Raw genomic sequence first — 20,421 nt, 5'->3', positions numbered from 1 at the left:
CGGCCTCCACAGCGCTATGGAGGATCAGGAGAACCGAGGAAGGAGGAACAACCTTCGGTTTAGGGGGATACCTGAATCGATCCTGGCTGCTGATATACCTACCACTGTGGTGGCGCTGTGCAAGTCCCTGCTAGGCCCAGAGCTGCAAGTGGAGATCACTATAGAGCGCGCCCACAGAGCGCTTAGGCCTAAACCGAAGCCGGCTGAGCCCCCCAGGGATGTCATATGCCGCTTTCTCAACTTTCAAGTAAAAGCAGCAGTACTGGAGGCGGCCAGGAACCAGGATGAGATATTGTGCGAGGGATCACCTGTCACGGTTTTTCAAGATCTTGCTCCATCAACTTTAAGAAAACGGAGGTCCTTGAAACCCCTAACCGACTGGCTCCGATCCAACAAGATCCTGTACCGGTGGAACTTTCCATTTGGACTCACCTTCACGCACGAGGGTCGCCGCCTCACGATTTCATCGTTCGCTGATCTGGCTGGAATTTTCAACCAACTTCAGATTCCAAGCATGGATATCGAAAACTGGGAGTTATATCAAGACATCCTTGAGTTGCCAGAGATTCCTGTGATCACACCATTCGAGCATCCTCGCACTCCAAAATCACAGAAGACTAAGCAAAGAAACATACAGTTTACCCCATAGAGACTGGGTGACGTGACATATAGAATTTACATCGTATGTTTATTAGCACACCTGTCCTGAGTTCTTTCTTACTTACCTACTCTTGCTGTGTGTCTTTTCCCGGTACTCCTTAAGCTGGCCTAGCCTGCTTCCTTCTTGCTTGCCTCCTTCAGTCTGTCTCTCAAAATTGTATATGGTGCGAGTGAGAGGCCATCTATAATTTTTCTCATGTGCATGTCTGAGAACCTCATTCGTTCTAAACGAGGCATACGTTCTAAACCCCATTCTGTGATGACCTGCCCTTTAAGGTCTCGCTCATGGATGATTTTTCTTTTTGGTTATTGTTTGGTTAATTGCTGTTTTGTTTACCATGTTATGAAGGTACATGTCTCAATTGCACTAAGGACCAGTCAGACGCAGGAGCCCCCTTTGGATTCTGCTTTGCTTTCCCGGCTCTCATCTGGCAGCTCCTACAAAGTTGGACTCTTCTGGAGGAGGAGAGACAGTCAGCGAGGTAATACGCAACACACAAGACATAATGGCTGATCTATCTTTTGCGTCATACAATGTTAAAGGCTTCAATTCTCCCTCAAAACGGAGTCAGATTTTTTCATTGTTACGCAAACTAGGAGCCACTGTCCTCCTCCTCCAGGAGACTCACTTCAAATTTAATCACTACCCCAATCTCTCTTTTGGCCATTATTCGCAATGGTTCCACTGTGGGGGCAACTCCTCTGCTTGAGGGGGGGTTAGCATCGGGTTCCAGAGGAGAGTCCCTTTTCAATTTATTTCACATTTACAGGATCCTGAGGGTCGGTACCTAATGGTCAAGGGCAAAATAGGCCCTCAGACCTATACTTTCATTAATTTGTATGCACCAAACACTGGCCAACATGCTTGGTTTGCCAAGGTTTTCCCAGCTATCACTTCCTTTGCAGAAGGTTTGACTGTAGCAGGAGGAGATCTTAATGCTACGCTAAACCCTCAACTAGATTCTTCAACCTCAAAATCGGCCCTTGCTTTAAGAACTCTACGGTACATTAGAGAGGGTTTTTGGAACCTCCACCTAATTGACGTCTGGCGTACCCTACACCCCACCACCGCAGACTACACCTTTTACTCAAATGTCCATGGCTCATACCAACGTCTGGACTACATATTTGTATCTAAAGAGCACCTTCAATACTGTCGTAACCCCCAGATAGGATCTATACATCTTTCGGATCATGCCCCTGTTTCATTATCACTCTCTGCCCTGGCCCCCAAACAGTACAAATTTAAATGGCGACTTAATGAATCCCTTTTAGGGAATCAACACTCTAAAGATAAGATAGCAGAACTCCTTGAGGAATATTTCTCCTTAAATAAAAGTCCCGATATCTCTGCCCTATCCTTATGGGATGCCCACAAACCTTTTATTAGGGGACATTTCATAAGTATGGGAGCCCATCAAAAAAAGGAGAGAACCAAAAAATTTGACTCGCTTTGCCAAAAAATACAGTCCTTAGAATCTGCGCACAAACGTACATTCTCAGCACTGCAACTCCAGGAGTTATCGGGGTATAGGGCAGAACTGAAATCTATACTACAGCAGTCCTCTGCTAAGCTTTTCTTAAATTTGCAACACAAATTCTTTGCTCATGGAGACAAATCTTCAAAATTCATGATGAGCAGATTAAGAAATAGGAGAGCAGTGAACTACATCCACCAACTGTCATCTTCCCGGGGCTCCCCCTTATATTCTTCTAAAGAAATAGGTGCTCAATTTGGAGAGTTTTATGAAGCTCTATACAATCTACCTCAAACATTCCCCCCTGAGACTCAAACATCAATCCTATCGGCCTTCCTAGATTCGATCCCACTTCCGGTCATCCCTGAAGACTAGAAACAGAAATTGGCCTCCCCGTTTACTATAGAAGAACTCAAATCAGCCTTAAAACAGTCACCTAATGGCAAGAGCCCAGGCCCTGATGGCCTTCCGGTACTATATTATAGAACGTACCAGCAATGTTTACTCCCTCACCTACTTGAGGTTTGTAACCTGACCCTTAAAGGGGAAAAACTGTCTAGGGTTATGACACAAGCCCATATTACCTTGATCCCTAAAGAGGGAAAGGACCCTAAACAATGTGCCAATTATCGACCCATCTCCCTCCTCAATATCGACCTTAAGCTGCTTGCGAAGTTGTTAGCTACCCGTTTGTCGGTTATACTTCCTTCAATAGTGCATGGGGATCAGGTAGGCTTTATCAAAGGTAGAGAAGGTAGAGATAATACAACCAGGGTATTGAACATAGTGCAATTTTCTGCTAATAGGTCTAGACCTCTCCTCCTGCTGAGCACGGATGCAGAAAAAGCATTCGATAGGATAAATTGGCTTTTTCTGAAACATGTCCTTATACGATTTGGCCTGCCTGATCCCTTTGTACACGCTACCTTCGCAATGTATGCACAAGCCTCTGCCTCGGTATTGGTGAACGGCGATTTGTCTGACCCTTTCCTTATCCAAAACGGCACTAGACAGGGATGCCCCCTCTCCCCTTTGCTTTTTGTATTAGCATTGGAACCGCTATTACTGAGATTGAGAGCTGACACCGATATTCGAGGAGTAGTTATAGGTGGTAGGGACCACAAAATTGCTGCATTTGCAGATGATATCATGATCATGACGTCTAATCCCAAGGACTCATTACATATTATACAAAAACATCTAGATTGCTATAGCTCTTTTTCTAATTTCAAAATTAACAAGCAAAAATCGCTGGTAATCTGTGTAGGGATATCTCAACCGACCCAAAATAGCTTAAAAAAAGACTCTCCTTTCAATTTGACTGCCCCATACGTTACCTATCTGGGGGTTAAAATTAGCTCAAATACCAAGGACCTATTTTCATTAAACTACACCCCACTACTAAAAGATATTTCCTCTAGTATAGATAAATTGGACATTCCAACCATCTCCTGGTTTGGAAGGAAAAATTTACTTATGTCTTTGATACTCCCTCGCCTTACATACTTACAACATGTCCTACCCATCCCAGTCCCCAAGACTTATTATAATTCCTTAAGGAGACTCTTTCGCTCATATATATGGAGAGGGAAGAAACCGAGACTGTCTTATGAACTTCTTTCACGCCCTAAGTCTCTCGGGGGTATTGCCCTTCCGGACCCGGAGTTGTATGGGAAGGCTGTCCTGTTGTCAAGGGTAATAGAATGGCTCAGACCTAATAGCACAAAACCTTGGGTAGCAATGGAGCAGGACTTAGTAAATAAACCCCTTAGATCCCTATTACTAGGCAACGGAAGCACATGTCGCTTACCCTCCTCACCTTACCCAGTCATTCAAGCCACACTGAATGTGTGGAAATGGTTTCAGTCATCCCATTGTGCGATACCTTTCCCTTCTCCTCTTCTCTCCATTAGGGATATCCTGGGAACTGCAATGACGGAGGTTATGGATTGCACCCCAAGGGTATTGAGGGAATCGTCGCTCTCAATATTACCTTTTTTCGATTCCAATGGTTCCTTAGTCAATCTTAAGGAGTTCCAAGCGATATTCTCTTCTGATCGCCGGCATATCCCCTCCACATCTTATATACATGCCTTCATCTCCCAACACATAACAATAAAGGATCTATATCGCCCTGTACTTTGGTCAGAAGCCTTGATCTCAAACCCGGCCCCCCCATAGAGATTAATTTCACAACTTCTTAAAAGGATAAATATTCCATCAACCCCTACTAAGCCAGCGTTTGTCCGCTATTGGGAACGGGATTTGGGACAGGAGATTTCATGCTCCATATTGCCAGATGTCTTTTCCTCTTCACATTATTCATCCAGATGTGTCCGTATACAGGAGAATGGATATAAGGTCCTGACCAGGTGGTACAAAACCCCAGACGTTACCTCATTGTACTCAGCATCGGCTTCTGATACTTGTTGGCGATGTGGTACTGACAGAGGAACTTTTTTCCACATCTGGTGGGATTGCCCAATAATTGAAACTTGGTGGAAAGAGATATTCCAGGTTAGCAACTCCATTTGTAAGACTAAAGTGCAAATGTCTGCGAGTAAAGCATTACTCAACCTTGATATTGATAAAACAGCCCACCATATGCCCTTTCTCTTCAAACAGCTATTGCTTGCAGCCCGACTACTGATTCCTAAGTTTTGGCTGTCATCTACCCTTCCTTCCATAGAGCAGTGGAAACTCAAAGTTGATCAAATTTTCCGCTTTGAGGAACTGTCATCTTGGGAAGCTAGAAACCACTCTAAATTTCTTCGACAATGGCATTTATGGCAAAAATTTAGACACCCGAACTATTCATAGAGTTCGGCTGCATACCTCCGTAGTAGGAAGTGTGATTTATTGGCCTAAGGTTAGTACAGAGGGGAACTAAAGCGTATATCAATCTTGGAATATCTCTTTCCTTGAAATGCCAGGTTAGCGAACCTACAGTAAATGTATTATGCGTGGCTAAGCATTGGTGTTAGTGTCAGTGTAAACTTGTTTTACTGTAAATGTCAGCCTATATACCTGTGATTATCTTCTTCTTCTATAATTTATCTGATGTGAGTCCTATGTTATGGCTTTCATATGCAGGTGTTGCACGCCTTGCAAGCTGTGTCTACACTAATGAATGTACCTTGTCACGTTATAAAATAAAAATTTTTAATGAGAAAATAAATAAATAAATCATACGGACGTCTGAATGGAGCCTTACAGGGGGGTGATCAATGACGGGGTGATCAGGGAGTGTATATGAGGTGATCACCCCACTGTCATTGATCACCCCCCTGTAAGGCTCCATTCAGTCGTCCGTATGTGTTTTGCGGATCCGATCCATGTATCCGTGGATCCGTAAAAATCATACAGACGTCTAAATGGAGCCTTACAGGGGGGTGATCAATGACAGGGGGTGTCACGGAAGGTGTACAGGAAACAAGACAACACAAAATGAATATACGACTCACTGGATCTAAAACTAAGGAACAAAAGGGAGACCCCTGCATCAGACCTGGCTCTCTCCCTTACTACTCAGCCTATGCGAAAATCCCAATGGTAAATGATCACATATCCTCGTACCTCGACTGTATAACACCTGAACACCCTATAATAGTGATGGGACACGACCACCGGCTCCCTACACCAGATACGGAGGGAGTCAGGGTCACCTGGGATCCAGCAAACAGAAAAACACAAATGAATGCACAACACTTATCTTGTAGAAGACTGAGAAGTAGGATCAGCATGCACACACACTCCAGGAAGTAATATAAACCCCAAACTGATGCACTATGGGGAGGAATTTAAAGGGATGCAATCAGTCCAACTACATGACAGCTGAGAGAGGCTAACGAGATGAGGAACTGAAAGCAAAACAAAGGAAGCTCAAGGAGGAGGTTCTGAAAGGCATCTGTCAGAGCTTCTCAGATGTCTGGTGGCGACAGGGGGGTGATCAATGACAGGGGGTGATCAGGGAGTGTATATGAGGTGATCACCCCCCTGTCATTGATCACCCCCCTGTAAGGCTCCATTCAGACGTCCGTATGTGTTTTGCGGATCCGATCCATGTATCCTTGGATCCGTAAAAATCATACGGACGTCTGAATGGAGCCTTTCAGGGGGGTGATCAATGACAGGGGGGTGATCAGGGTGTCTATATCGGTGATCACCCCCCTGTAAGGCTCCATTCAGACGTCCGTATGCGTTTTGCGGATCCGATCCATGTATCCATGGATCCGTAAAAATCATACGGACGTCTGAATGGAGCCTTACAGGGGGGTGATCAATGACAGGGGGGTGATCAATGACAGGGGGGTGATCAGGGTGTCTATATGGGTGATCACCCCCCTGTAAGGCTCCATTCATACGTCTGTATGTGTTTTGCGGATCCGATCCATGTATCCGTGGATCCGTAAAAATCATACGGACGTCTGAATGGAGCCTTACAGGAGGGTGATCAATGACAGGGGGGTGATCAATGACAGGGGGTGATCAGGGAGTCTATATGGGGTGATCAGGGGTTCATAAGGGGTTAATAAGTGACAGGGGGGGTGTAGTGTAGTGTAGTGGTGTTTGGTGCTACTTTACTGAGCTGCCTGTGTCCTCTGGTGGTCGATCGAAACAAAAGGGACCACCAGAGGACCAGGTAGCAGGTATATTAGACGCTGTTATCAAAACAGCGTCTAATATACCTGTTAGGGGTTAAAAAAATCACATCTCCAGCCTGCCAGCGGCGATCGCTGGAGGTCCACTCGCTTATCTTCCGTTCCTGTGAACGCGCGCGCCTGTGTGCGCGCGTTCACAGGAAATCTCGGCTATCGCGAGATGACACATGGATGCGTCCAGGAGGAATGAATCAACCACCTTCCAGACGCATCCGTGCGTTAGGCGGTCCGGAGGTGGTTAAAGGGGTTATCTGAGTTATGGGGAAAAAAATTAAAACCTCATAAAACTCATCAGGACATACATATACATTGGTTAAATTGATTTAAGAGAAAAAAATACATACTTACACCTTTTCACGGTTCTGTTATTGCTGTGTTTACATGCTGAAGTACATGCTGAGAGGGCGTATAACAACAATGCCTGAGCTCTCCCTCATGAATATTTGTGGGTGTGAACTTTGCATAAAAGAAAGAATCACATGATCATCTCCTAGCTCATGCAGACAGTTCTTCCTGTCACATTTTTATTTAAAAATATTTAAATTAGCTGTATCTAATCTATATATGTATCTAAGCTATATATGTATCTAAGCAATATATGTAGCTAAGCTATATTTGTATATAAGCTATATTTGTATCTAAGCTATTTCTCTACCTAAGCTATATCTGTATCTAAGCTATTTCTTTATCTAAGCAATATCGGTATCAAAGCAATATCTGTATCTAAGCTATATATGTATCTAAGCTATATCCATCTAAGTAATATCTATATTAGATAAATATAGCTTAGTTATATATATAACTTTGATAAAGATATATCTTAGAAACAGTTCAAGCTTATATACTGATATAGCTTAGATATAGCAATAGCTTAGATATAGCTATATCTATATGATGGACAATAGAGTTGAGCGGACACCTGGATGTTCGGGTTCGACAGGTTCGGCCGAACTTCCCAAAAAAGTTCAAGTTCGGGACACGAACTTGACCCGAACTTGACCCGAACACTGGTTTTTGGTTTTGTTTTTTATTTTTTTTTAGTATTTTATTTATTTTGTTCAAATTTTGGTAGACGCCAAAACATTGGGAAATATAAAAAATAAAACAAAGAGAAAGTGCGCTGGAGTACAACAATGGCTGGGTAAGGCCGGTATACATGTCTATTCTGCACAAGGTACAGACAAGTCCTGTGGGATCCCTGCCTGGTTCATTTTAATGAATGTAAGCTTGTCCACATTGGCTGTGGACAGGCGGCTGCGCTTGTCTGTGATAACCCCCTCCTGCCGTGCTAAACAAATGTTCAGACAATACACTGGCTGCAGGGCAGGCCAGAACCTCTAAGCCTTAAAGGGCAAGCTCAGGCCATGTGCCCAATTTGGAGACCCAGAAGTTGAAGGGGGCAGACCAGTCAGTCAGTACGTGTAGGTGTGTGCACACATACTGCTCAACCATGTCGCACGTCCCCGTGACAGACTTGATCCAATTGAATATCTTCTCTGTCAACTTTCGATGTTCTTTTATGCACCTCGAGATGAATCAGTGAAGGGTAGAAAACAAGGGGTAGTCACCCACCCTGAGTGTTAAACCGGTCACTGTAAAAATGTATACGGTTGAGCGCCAAACTCCCAAGGGACAGAATAGAATAAAAGTAGATGTTGGTGTTAGAAGATCGTTGACGGTAACAAAGATCACCAAACTCAGGTGCTATAGGCTGATAGGTGGAACACAGTCGATATTAGATAAAAGGTGACGGGAATAGGGTGATACTTGTAGTATTAATAGGTAAAATCATCAAGCACTAAAACTGAATGAGAAATAGATGCATACTATGAAAGGTTTTCCAAAAGGTTAAAAGTATTAAAACTAATAACATAATAATAAAGATAAAATCATTGGTAAAAATCCACTCACTTCACAGGGGGGGTCGCCACAAGGATAATATCAAGACACCTGTGGCAAGTCACCCCCCTAAGCCGGGATCACGTGTAGGTTGTTAAAGGTTGATGTCTACGACCCGGATGTACAGCCTGGTTGATAAAGCAGCAAACAAATCCAAAGGTACGTAATCAATCCTCTTTATTGGTGAATGTACGGCTCAACGCGTTTCTGGGGTCATAATACCCCCTTCATCAGGAGCAGGCTCCTGATGAAGGGGGTATTGTGAAGGGGGTATTATGACCCCAGAAACGCGTTGAGCCGTACATTCACCAATAAAGAGGATTGATTACGTACCTTTGGATTTGTTTGCTGCTTTATCAACCAGGCTGTACATCCGGGTCGTAGACATCAACCTTTAACAACCTACACGTGATCCCGGCTTAGGGGGGTGACTTGCCACAGGTGTCTTGATATTATCCTTGTGGCGACCCCCCCTGTGAAGTGAGTGGATTTTTACCAATGATTTTATCTTTATTATTATGTTATTAGTTTTAATACTTTTAACCTTTTGGAAAACCTTTCATAGTATGCATCTATTTCTCATTCAGTTTTAGTGCTGGATGATTTTACCTATTAATACTACAAGTATCACCCTATTCCCGTCACCTTTTATCTAATATCGACTGTGTTCCACCTATCAGCCTATAGCACCTGAGTTTGGTGATCTTTGTTACCGTCAACGATCTTCTAACACCAACATCTACTTTTATTCTATTCTGTCCCTTGGGAGTTTGGCGCTCAACCGTATACATTTTTACAGTGACCGGTTTAACACTCGGGGTGGGTGACTACCCTTTGTTTTCTACCCTTCACTGATTCATCTCGACTTCTCTGTGGTGTTTGGTTATATCCCACACCAGAGCTGCCTCTCCATCATACTGTTCTCCTTTTTCTCTTCTCAATCGCTTCATCGTACGGTCCTGGTGGCGCCCCTTCTTTATCCTTTCCTTCAGGGACGAAACACAGTCCCTGGTAGCTTTTGGATAACCTCCTTCTTTTTTCTTTTCTCCACCTCTGCTCTTTTATGCACCTACCATGGTGATCACAGGTAACAGGGAATCAGGGTTCCATGCTGTTGGCTGGTGCAGATGATGCAGAGAATAATCAGACATATATGGATGGCTGTAGTTTACTAGGATTCATTTGTATTGAAGAGACATACAACAGAGAGCATGGTGCTCATGTTAGCACAGGAGATATAGAAGAACAACAACCATAGATAACAGGAAAATGCAATAACAGATAGTCAACACATAGAACATTATGATAGAGTATTTGTGTATAGTGAGATCTAGTGGTCAGACTCAATACTTCAAATACATAGGCATACAGGGAAATAAACCAAGCAATGTATAACATAGCATGAAACAATGTTCAGTCTCCAACACCCCTTCTCATTGTGAAGTGCTTAATTAGACAAACCAATTCTTCTTGTTAGATCCATATGTCTCTTTGCAGGCAAAGGCTTAGTAAGGATGTCTGCTAACATTTCCTCAGTGGGACAGTATCGTAGATCCATCTGTCCTTGCTCTTGCAAGTCTCTTAAGAAGTGATATCTCACGTCTATGTGTTTGGTTCTCGGGTTTATCCGCTCTGTCTGTGCGAGTGCTATACATCCTTGATTGTCCTCATAGATTGGCGTGGACTCTGTGTGGTTCTGATCTAGATCTTCCAGCAATTGTCTCAACCAGATTACCTCTTGCCCTGCTTGTGATGCGGCCACATATTCTGCTTTGGTGGAGGACAGTGTCACTGTGGACTGTTTTCTGGTGGTCCAGCTGATCAGCCCGTCTTTGAATAGAAACAGGTGTCCACTGGTGGATTTCCGATCACTGGGGTCACCTGCCCAGTCTGCATCCACATATCCAGTCAGACCACTTTTCCCTGTTGATGAAAGTTTTAGTTTAAAGTCGATTGTTCCCTTCAAATAGCGTATGATCCTTTTTGCTGTGTTCCAGTCCATCTGGGTTGGCTGGGATACTTTTCTGCATAAGAATCCCACTGCTGTGGCTATGTCAGGCCTTGCCACTGTAGCAATGTATAGTAACTTCCCCATTGCTCTTCTGAATTGTGAGTCATCTTGCAAGGGGTTAATTGAGTTGTTTAATTCTTTAAGATAATTTGTCTCCATAGGCGAGTTGACTGGTTTGGCATCATTGAGCCCAAAAGTTTCAATTACTTCCTGTATTTTGTGACTCTGGTTAATAAGAAAACTACCATCTTCTTCTCTTTCTATCTGCATGCCTAGGAAGTGTTTGACATCACCTAGATCTTTTGTTTCAAAGTCCATGTTTAAGACCTCCAGCAGTCTGGAACAATCCCCTTCTTGCTCATAACATACTAACAGATCATCTACATAAATGAGTACAAAGATCCACCTACCATTTAGTTTCTTGGTGTATAGGCAGGGATCGGCCTTGCTCCTCTAAAAGGATTCTCTCAAAAGCGCTTCATTAATCTTCATGTTCCATGCTCTGGCTGCTTGCTTGAGCCCGTAGATCCCCTTCTTAAGTTTGCACACCTGTTCTGGCTTTTGTGGGTCTACAAAGCCCTCTGGTTGCTCCATGTAGATGTCTTCTGTTAAGTCACTGTGTAGGAAAGCGGTTTTTACATCAAAGTGCTTTACTAGCATTTGTTTTGTAGTTGCAACTGTGAGTAGAGCTCTGATTGTGGTATGTTTGACGACTGGGGCAAATGTCTCATCGTAGTCTTCTCCATATTTTTGGGAGTATCCTTTGGCTACGAGTCTCGCTTTATATCTCTCAACTGTACCATTAGTGTTGTACTTGACCTTGAAAGTCCATTTACAGCCAATTGCCCTCTTTTTGGCCGGCAGTTGCGTTAGCACCCAAGCCTGCGTGTCCTGTAGTGAGATGATTTCTTCCTCAGCTGCCTTTATCCATCTCTTGGCTTCCCTCTCCGGGAGTTGTGTTATGTCTTTCCAACAAGTGGGTTCTCTTACGCAGGATGTTTCTACTTTGTACGAGAGTCTGTTGGGGGGTTTACCTTTGTTTTCCCTCATTGAGCGTCTTGGTTCAGCGTCATTAGCTGGTTCAGTTTGTTCCAGTCTCTTCTGTGACACAGTATCACTCTCGGGGGTTTGTTCCATAGCAAAAAAAACCTGCTCAGCGTTATTTGGTTCTTCTGATCTTGGCATGGCTGGCTCCGTTACTTCATTTCTCAGGTCCTCGATAAATGTTACGCTGCTGCTGATTGTCACTTTATCGGTCTTTGGGTTGAGGATTCTGTATCCTTTGGTGTTTTCGGCATAACCAACAAAGACACCTTCAATTGCTCTATTTTGGAGCTTGCTGCGCTTTTCTCCCGGAATGTAAGCAAAAGCTTTGCTTCCAAATATCTTGAGGTGTCCTATGCTTGGTTTTCGACTGTGCCATAGCTCGTATGGAGTTTTGGTCGTTGCCTTGGAGTGTAATCTGTTTTGTAAGTAGGTGGCCGTTTGTGCTGCTTCTCCCCAATATTTTTCAGGGAGTCCAGAATCAGTCAACATGCATCTGATCATTTCAATCAGAGATCTGTTTTTCCTCTCTGCTACCCCGTTCTGCTCTGGAGTGTCACGTACCGGCAGGACAGGTAGTGGATCCTCTGGACCAGAGAGGCGATGGCGCGGGTTGTACTAAAGGACCGGTTCTAAGCAGTTACTGGTCTTCACCAGAGCCCGCCGCAAGGCGGGATGGATTTGCTGCGGCGGTAACTACCAGGTCGTGTCCCCTAGTAACAACTCGACCTCTCTGGCAGCTGATAAGGCGTGGTACACAGGGAGAAGGCAAGAGCGTAGTCGGACGTAGCAGAGGTTAGGGCAGGCGGCAAAGGTTCAAAGGCGAGTAGACGGTAGCAACGGGTTCGGCAACAGGCAAGGCAAACAAACACAGAGGAATGCTTTCTCTGAGGCACAAGGCACAAAGATCCGGCAGGAAGCTGTGGGAGGAGAAGGTATAAATGGGCAGTGCACAGGTGCAGCCTAATTAAGTCAGCACTGCCTCTCACAAACCTTAACCCTTAATAACCCTTTTGGACCAGGCACCAATCACTGGTGCACTGGCCCTTTGAATCTAAGAGTCCCGGCGCACGCGCGCCCTAGAGAGCGAGGACGCACACGCCGAGACACTGGAGAGCTGCCTGGGGGCATACGCTGTGAGCGCTCCGAGGCCGGCAGGGGACCCGGAGCGCTCAGCGTAACATGGAGTATATGGGACAGTCTTTTGATGTTCTATTCCTAGTTCCCTGAGTGTATTCTCTACTTGAAACCCAGTGTACTCGCCACTATTATCACTTCCGAGTACTAATGGTTTTATGTGAAATTTATTGCTTACTTTGGTAACATAGTCCTTCAGCTTGTCGAATACTTCTGACTTGTTCTTCATTAGGTATGTCACTGTAAACCTCGAGTAGTCGTCTATAAAAGTTAATATGTATTTATTTCCTCCTGGGGTGGTTGTTCTCATAGGCCCGCATAAATCTGTGTGTATTAGGTCGATCGGTCTTGTTGCTCTGGTTTCACTTGCCTTTGGTGGGATTACTCTGGTGGCTTTGGCCTTGATGCAGCATTCACACCTTAGCGTGTTTGGGCAGCCTGTTAACTTGAAGCCTTTCGTTAAATCCCGTCTGGCCAGCTCCTGTATGCTGTCAGGGTGCCTGTGGCCCAGACGTCTGTGCCATAAATGAATACAGTTCTTGTGCTTATGTGTGCAGAGCTTTGTTTCTTGCTCAACAACATCAAGTTCATAAAGGTGCTTACCCGCTTTAGCTGTTGCTATCACTCTTTCCCCATCTTGGATAGTGCATTGGTCACCTTTAAACGTTGTGGTTAGTCCTTTGCTTGCCAGTCGCCTGACTGATGTAAGGCCGCCATTGAGTCCGGGAACATACAATACATCCGTCATTGGTATTTTTAACACTTGTCCATCCTCATTTTTACAAGTGACTATTCCATATCCTGTTCCTTCAGCAGTTGTGCAACTCCCGTCTGCAAGATATATGGTTTCTTTCTTGTCTGGATTGAGCTCTACGAAGAATTCTCTATCGTTAGTCATGTGACTTGTTGCTCCAGAATCTATATACCATTTATGGTTGGTGACAGCATCTGTCACTTTAAAAGTTCCGTGCCACGCTGCTTGGTCGCTGTTTTTCATCATGGTTATGAGTGCCTGATTGGGATCTTTTTCCCTCTGCTCATTCCTCCACAATGGACAGTCGCGCTTGAAATGCCCAGCCCTGTTACACCGGAAACATAGTTTGGCCTTCCAGTTTGGCATCTTAGTGTCTGTTGCTTTAACCACTTCAGCCCCGCTAGGTGAAACCCCCTTCATGACCAGGCCACTTTTTACACTTCGGCACTACACTCCTTTCACCGTTTATCGCTCGGTCATGCAACTTACCACCCAAATGAATTTTACCTCCTTTTCTTCTCACTAATAGAGCTTTCATTTGGTGGTATTTTATTGCTGCTGACATTTTTACTTTTTTTGTTATTAATCAAAATGTAACGATTTTTTTGCAAAAAAATGACATTTTTCACTTTCAGCTGTGAAATTTTGCAAAAAAAACGACATCCATATATAAATTTTTCGCTAAATTTATAGTTCTTCATGTCTTTGATAAAAAAAAAATGTTTGGGCAAAAAAAAAAAATGGTTTGGGTAAAAGTTATAGCGTTTACAAACTATGGTACAAAAATGTGAATTTCCGCTTTTTGAAGCAGCTCTGACTTTCTGAGCACCTGTCATGTTTCCTGAGGTTCTACAATGCCCAAACAGTAGAAAACCCCCACAAATGACCCCATTTCGGAAAGTAGACACCCTAAGGTATTCGCTGATGGGCATAGTGAGTTCATAGAACTTTTTATTTTTTGTCACAAGTTAGCGGAAAATGATGATGATTTTTTTATTTTATTTTTTTCTTACAAAGTCTCATATTCCACTAACTTGCGACAAAAAATAAAAAATTCTAGGAACTCACCATGCCCCTCACAGAATACCTTGGGGTGTCTTCTTTCCAAAATGGGGTCACTTGTGGGGTAGTTATACTGCCCTGGCAATTTAGGGGCCCAAATGTGTGAGAAGTACCTTGCAATCAAAATGTGTAAGAAATGACCGGTGAAATCCGAAAGGTGCACTTTGGAATATGCGCCCCTTTGCCCACCTTGGCAGCAAAAAAGTGTCACACATGTGGTATCGCCGTACTCCGGAGAAGTTGGGGAATGTGTTTTGGGGTGTCATTTTACATATACCCATGCTGGGTGAGAGAAATATCTTGGCAAAAGACAACTTTTCCCATTTTTTTATACAAAGTTGGCATTTGACCAAGATATTTTTCTCACCCAGCATGGGTATATGTAAAATGACACCCCAAAACACATTCCCCAACTTCTCCTGAGTACGGCGATACCAGATGTGTCACACTTTTTTGCTGCCAAGGTGGGCAAAGGGGCACATATTCCAAAGTGCACCTTTCGGATTTTGCAGGGCATTTTTTACACATTTTGATTGCAAGGTACTTCTCACACATTTGGGCCCCTAAATTGCCAGGGCAGTATAACTACGCCACAAGTGACCCCATTTTGGAAAGAAGACACCCTAAGGTATTCCGTGAGGGGCACGGCGAGTTCCTAGAATTTTTTATTTTTTGTCACAAGTTAGCGGAAAATGATGATTTTATTTTTTTTCTCTTTTTTCCTTACAAAGTCTCATATTCCACTAACTTGCGACAAAAAATAAAAAATTCTAGGAACTCGCCATGCCCCTCACGGAATACCTTGGGGTGTCTTCTTTCCAAAATGGGGTCACTTGTGGCGTAGTTATACTGCCCTGGCAATTTAGGGGCCCATATGTGTGAGAAGTACTTTGCAATCAAAATCTGTAAAAAATGACCGGTGAAATACGAAAGGTGCACTTTGGAATATGTGCCCCTTTGCCCACCTTGGCATCAAAAAAGTGTCACACATCTGGTATCGCCGTACTCAGGAGAAGTTGGGGAATGTGTTTTGGGGTGTCATTTTACATATACCCATGCTGGGTGAGAAAAATATCTTGGCAAACGACAACTTTTCCCATTTTTTTATACAAAGTTGGCATTTGACCAAGATATTTTTCTCACCCAGCATGGGTATATGTAAAATGACACCCCAAAACACATTCCCCAACTTCTCCTGAGTACGGCGATACCAGATGTGTCACACTTTTTTGCTGCCAAGGTGGGCAAAGGGGCACATATTCCAAAGTGCACCTTTCGGATTTTGCAGGCCATTTTTTACACATTTTGATTGCAAAGTACTTCTCACACATATGGGCCCCTAAATTGCCAGGGCAGTATAACTACGCCACAAGTGACCCCATTTTGGAAAGAAGACACCCTAAGGTATTCCGTGAGGGGCACTGCGAGTTCCTAGAATTTATTTTTTTTTGTCACAAGTTAGCGGAAAATGATGATGTTTTTTTTTTTTCTTACAAAGTCTCATATTCCACTAACTTGCGACAAAAAATAAAAAATTATAGGAACTCACCATGCCCCTCACAGAATACCTAGGGGTGTCTTCTTTCCAAAATGGGGTCACTTGTGGCGTAGTTATACTGCCCTGGCAATTTAGGGGCCCATATGTGTGAGAAGTACTTTGCAATCAAAATGTGTAAAAAATGGCCTGCAAAATCCGAAAGGTGCACTTTGGAATATTTGCCCCTTTGCCCACCTTGGCATCAAAAAAGTGTCACACATCTGGTATCGCCGTACTCAGGAGAAGTTGGGGAATGTGTTTTGGGGTGCCATTTTACATATACCCATGCTGGGTGAGAGAAATATGTTGGCAAAAGACAACTTTTCCCATTTTTTTATACAAAGTTGGCATTTGACCAAGATATTTATCTCACCCAGTATGGGTATATGTAAAATGACACCCCAAAACACATTCCCCAACTTCTTCTGAGTACGGCGATACCAGATGTGTCACACTTTTTTGCAGCCTAGATGCGCAAAGGTGCCCAAATTCCTTTTAGGAGGGCATTTTTAGACATTTGGATCCCAGACTTCTTCTCACGCTTTAGGGCCCCTAAAAAGCCAGGGCAGTATAAATACCCCACATGTGACCCCACTTTGGAAAGAAGACACCCCAAGGTATCCAATGAGGGGCCTGGCAAGTTCATAGAATTTTTTTTTTTTCGCATAAGTTAGCGGAAATTGATATTTTTTTGTTTTTTCTCACAAAGTCTCACTTTCCGCTAACTTAGGACAAAAATTTCAATCTTTCATGGACTCAATATGCCCCTCAGCAAATACCTTGGGGTGTCTTCTTTCCAAAATGGGGTCAGTTGTGGGGTGTTTGTACTGCCCTGGCATTTGAGGGTCTCCGCAATCATTACATGTATGGCCAGCATTAGGAGTTTCTGCTATTCTCCTTATATTGAGCATACAGGTAATGAGATTTTTTTTTCCGTTCAGCCTCTGGGCTGAAAGAAAAAAATGAACGGCACAGATTTCTTCATTCGCATCGATCAATGTGGATGAAAAAATCTCTGCCCAAAAAAAAAAAATGGAGGGGAAAGGCGTCTGCCAGGACATAGGAGCTCCGCCCTACATCCATACCCACTTAGCTCGTATGCCCTGGCAAACCAGATTTCTCCATTCACATCAATCGATGTGGATGAATAAATCATTGCCGGGATTTTTTATTTTATATATATATATATATATATATATACATACAAAGTGCTTGCCAAAGCATAGGAACGCCGCCTCCTCCTCAGCTCGTATGCCTCGGCAAACGTATCTGTTACTGCAGAGTAGAAATCTCGTCTTGCAGCGCCGCATACACCGACTTGCGTGTAATCTGACAGCAGCGCAATGCTTCTGTCAGAATGCACATCGGTGCTGCAGCTAGTAGATCGGTTGGTCCACCTGGAAGGTAAAAAGACAAAAAAAAAAAAAAAAAAAAAAAACCAGGCCACAACGCAATAATTTTATTAACTTTGGAACAGAACATGTAACTTTAACTTTTGGAACTAAACATTAACCTGTTTGCTTACCTGTTTTTTTTTTTTTGTTTTTTTTTTTGTTTTTTTACCTTTATAGAACAAACCTCTCCTTCCCCATGGGTCAATGTGCAAAGCGCAAATCGCCCAAAGATGTGGCGAAGTGCGTTATGCACTTTGTCCCATGTGAAAGGAGACGTTTGCAGCAGCTGTGAGTGAATGGGCCCTAATAGCCCTGTGTGCCTATCCTGGTGAGATGATCCCTATGCTAATAGTGTACCTGTGAGTGGTACTTCCGGAAACACTCTCCAAAGCATAGGGCAGGGTGGTCGGGACAGTCAGGACAGAAATAGCGGGTGTCACGCCTTATTCCACTCCTGCTACAGACACGACATTTTTTTCGGGGTGGCGGTCGGTTTGAGGTACCAGCAACGACACTGGGGAAGTGTCGCTCGTGTAGACGGCTAACTACACTGGTGGATGGGGCCACGGAACCTCCTGGATACAGGAGGTTCGCGATGATCTCTTCCTGAAATTTGAGGAAGGATCCAGTTCTCCCAGCCTTACTGTAGAGAACAAAACTATTGTACAGAGCCAATTGAATTAAATATACAGACACCTTCTTATACCAGCGTCTGGTGCGTCGGGAAACTAAATACGGAGCCAACATCTGGTCATTGAAGTCGACCCCTCCCATGTGGAGGTTATAGTCGTGGACTGAGAGGGGCTTTTCAATGACACGGGTTGCTCGCTCAATTTGGATTGTCGTGTCTGCGTGAATGGAGGAGAGCATGTAAACGTCACGCTTGTCTCTCCATTTCACCGCGAGCAGTTCTTCGTTACACAGTGCGGCCCTCTGCCCCCTTGCAAGACGGGTGGTAACGAGCCGTTGGGGGAAGCCCGCGCGACTAGTTCGCGCGGTACCACAGGCGCCAATCCGTTCTAGAAACAAATGCCTAAAGAGGGCCACACTTGTGTAAAAATTGTCCACATAAAGATGGTACCCCTTGCCGAATAAGGGTGACACCAAGTCCCAAACTGTCTTCCCACTGCTCCCCAGGTAGTCAGGGCAACCGACCGGCTCCAGGGTCTGATCTTTTCCCTCATAGACCCGAAATTTGTGGGTATAGCCTGTAGCCCTTTCACAGAGCTTATACAATTTGACCCCATACCGGGCGCGCTTGCTTGGGATGTATTGTTTGAAGCCAAGGCGCCCGGTAAAATGTATTAGGGACTCGTCTATGCAGATGTTTTGCTCTGGGGTATAAATATCTGCAAATTTCAGGTTGAAATGGTCTATGAGGGGCCGAATTTTGTGGAGCCGGTCAAAAGCAGGGTGGCCCCTGGGACGGGAGGTGCTGTTATCGCTAAAGTGCAGGAAACGCAGGATGGTCTCAAATTGTGTCCTGGACATAGCAGCAGAGAACATGGGCATGTGATGAATTGGGTTCGTGGACCAATATGACCGCAATTCATGTTTTTTTGTCAGGCCCATGTTGAGGAGGAGGCCCAGAAAAGTTTTAATTTCGGAAACTTGGACTGGTTTCCACCGGAAAGACTGGGCATAAGAGCTTCCCGGGTTAGCGGTTATAAATTGTGTGGCATATCTGTTTGTTTCGGCCACAACTAAGTCTAAAAGCTCCGCAGTCAAGAACAGCTCAAAAAATCCCAGGGCCGAACCGATCTGAGCTGTCTCAACCTGAACTCCAGACTGGGCAGTGAAAGGGAAAACTACGGGTGCGGCGGAAGTTGGGGACTGCCAATCTGGGTTTGCCAGCACCTCTGGGATTCTAGGGGCTCTACGGGCACGTCTTTGCGGTGGCTGCGACGGGGTCACTACTGCACGTGCCACCGTACCAGCTTCAACTGCCCTTCTGGTGCTCGCTACTTCACCAGGTTGTACGGCAGTGCTGGTACTAGGTCCAGGAAGGGCTGGGCTGCTGGTGTATGCCTCACCACGTAATCCGACAGCACCAGCCCCACTCTGCTGCTCTTGAAGCGGATCCTGCGCAACCTGCGGTCTAGCGACACGGGGCCGGGTACGCCTGCTGCTATCAGGGACCTCAGCCTCCTCGTCCGAACTTTGGGTCAGAGAGCCACTGCTTTCTACAGGTTCGTATTCTGACCCGCTGGATTCATCAGATGAGGGTTCCCACTCCTCATCCGACTGGGTCAGAAGCCTGTAGGCCTCTTCAGAAGAATACCCCCTGTTAGACATGTGGGCAACTAAATTTCGGGGTATTCCCTGAGACTACCCAAGAAAAAAAAAGCAAGCCTGTCTTACAAAGGGGAGCCTAGCGAAGTACCGGAGGCCGCTGCGGTTGATAAAAAATATCAAAACTGATTTTTTTATCGCCGCAGTGCGTTTAAAGTGAATGTGCAGTGATCAAAAAAAAATTATTTTTTTGTCACTGCGGTGGGGCGGGCGTGGGCAAACGCACGTGTGGGCGACCGATCAGGCCTGATCGGGCAAACACTGCGTTTTGGGTGGAGGGCGAACTAAAGTGAGACTAGTACTATTATAGATCTGACCGTGATCAGTTTTGATCACTTTCAGATACTATAAAAGTACAAATGCTGATTAGCGATACGCTAATCAGCGAATAACGGACTGCGGTGCGGTGGGCTGGGCGCTAACTGATCGCTAACTACCTAACCAAGGGACCTAAACTATACCTAAAACCTAACGGTCAATAACAGTGAAAAA

The sequence above is a fragment of the Bufo gargarizans genome, chromosome 1 (assembly GCF_014858855.1).
Source record: "Bufo gargarizans isolate SCDJY-AF-19 chromosome 1, ASM1485885v1, whole genome shotgun sequence".
Lineage (NCBI taxonomy): Eukaryota > Metazoa > Chordata > Amphibia > Anura > Bufonidae > Bufo > Bufo gargarizans.
Note: the sequence above shows the minus strand (reverse complement) of the source record.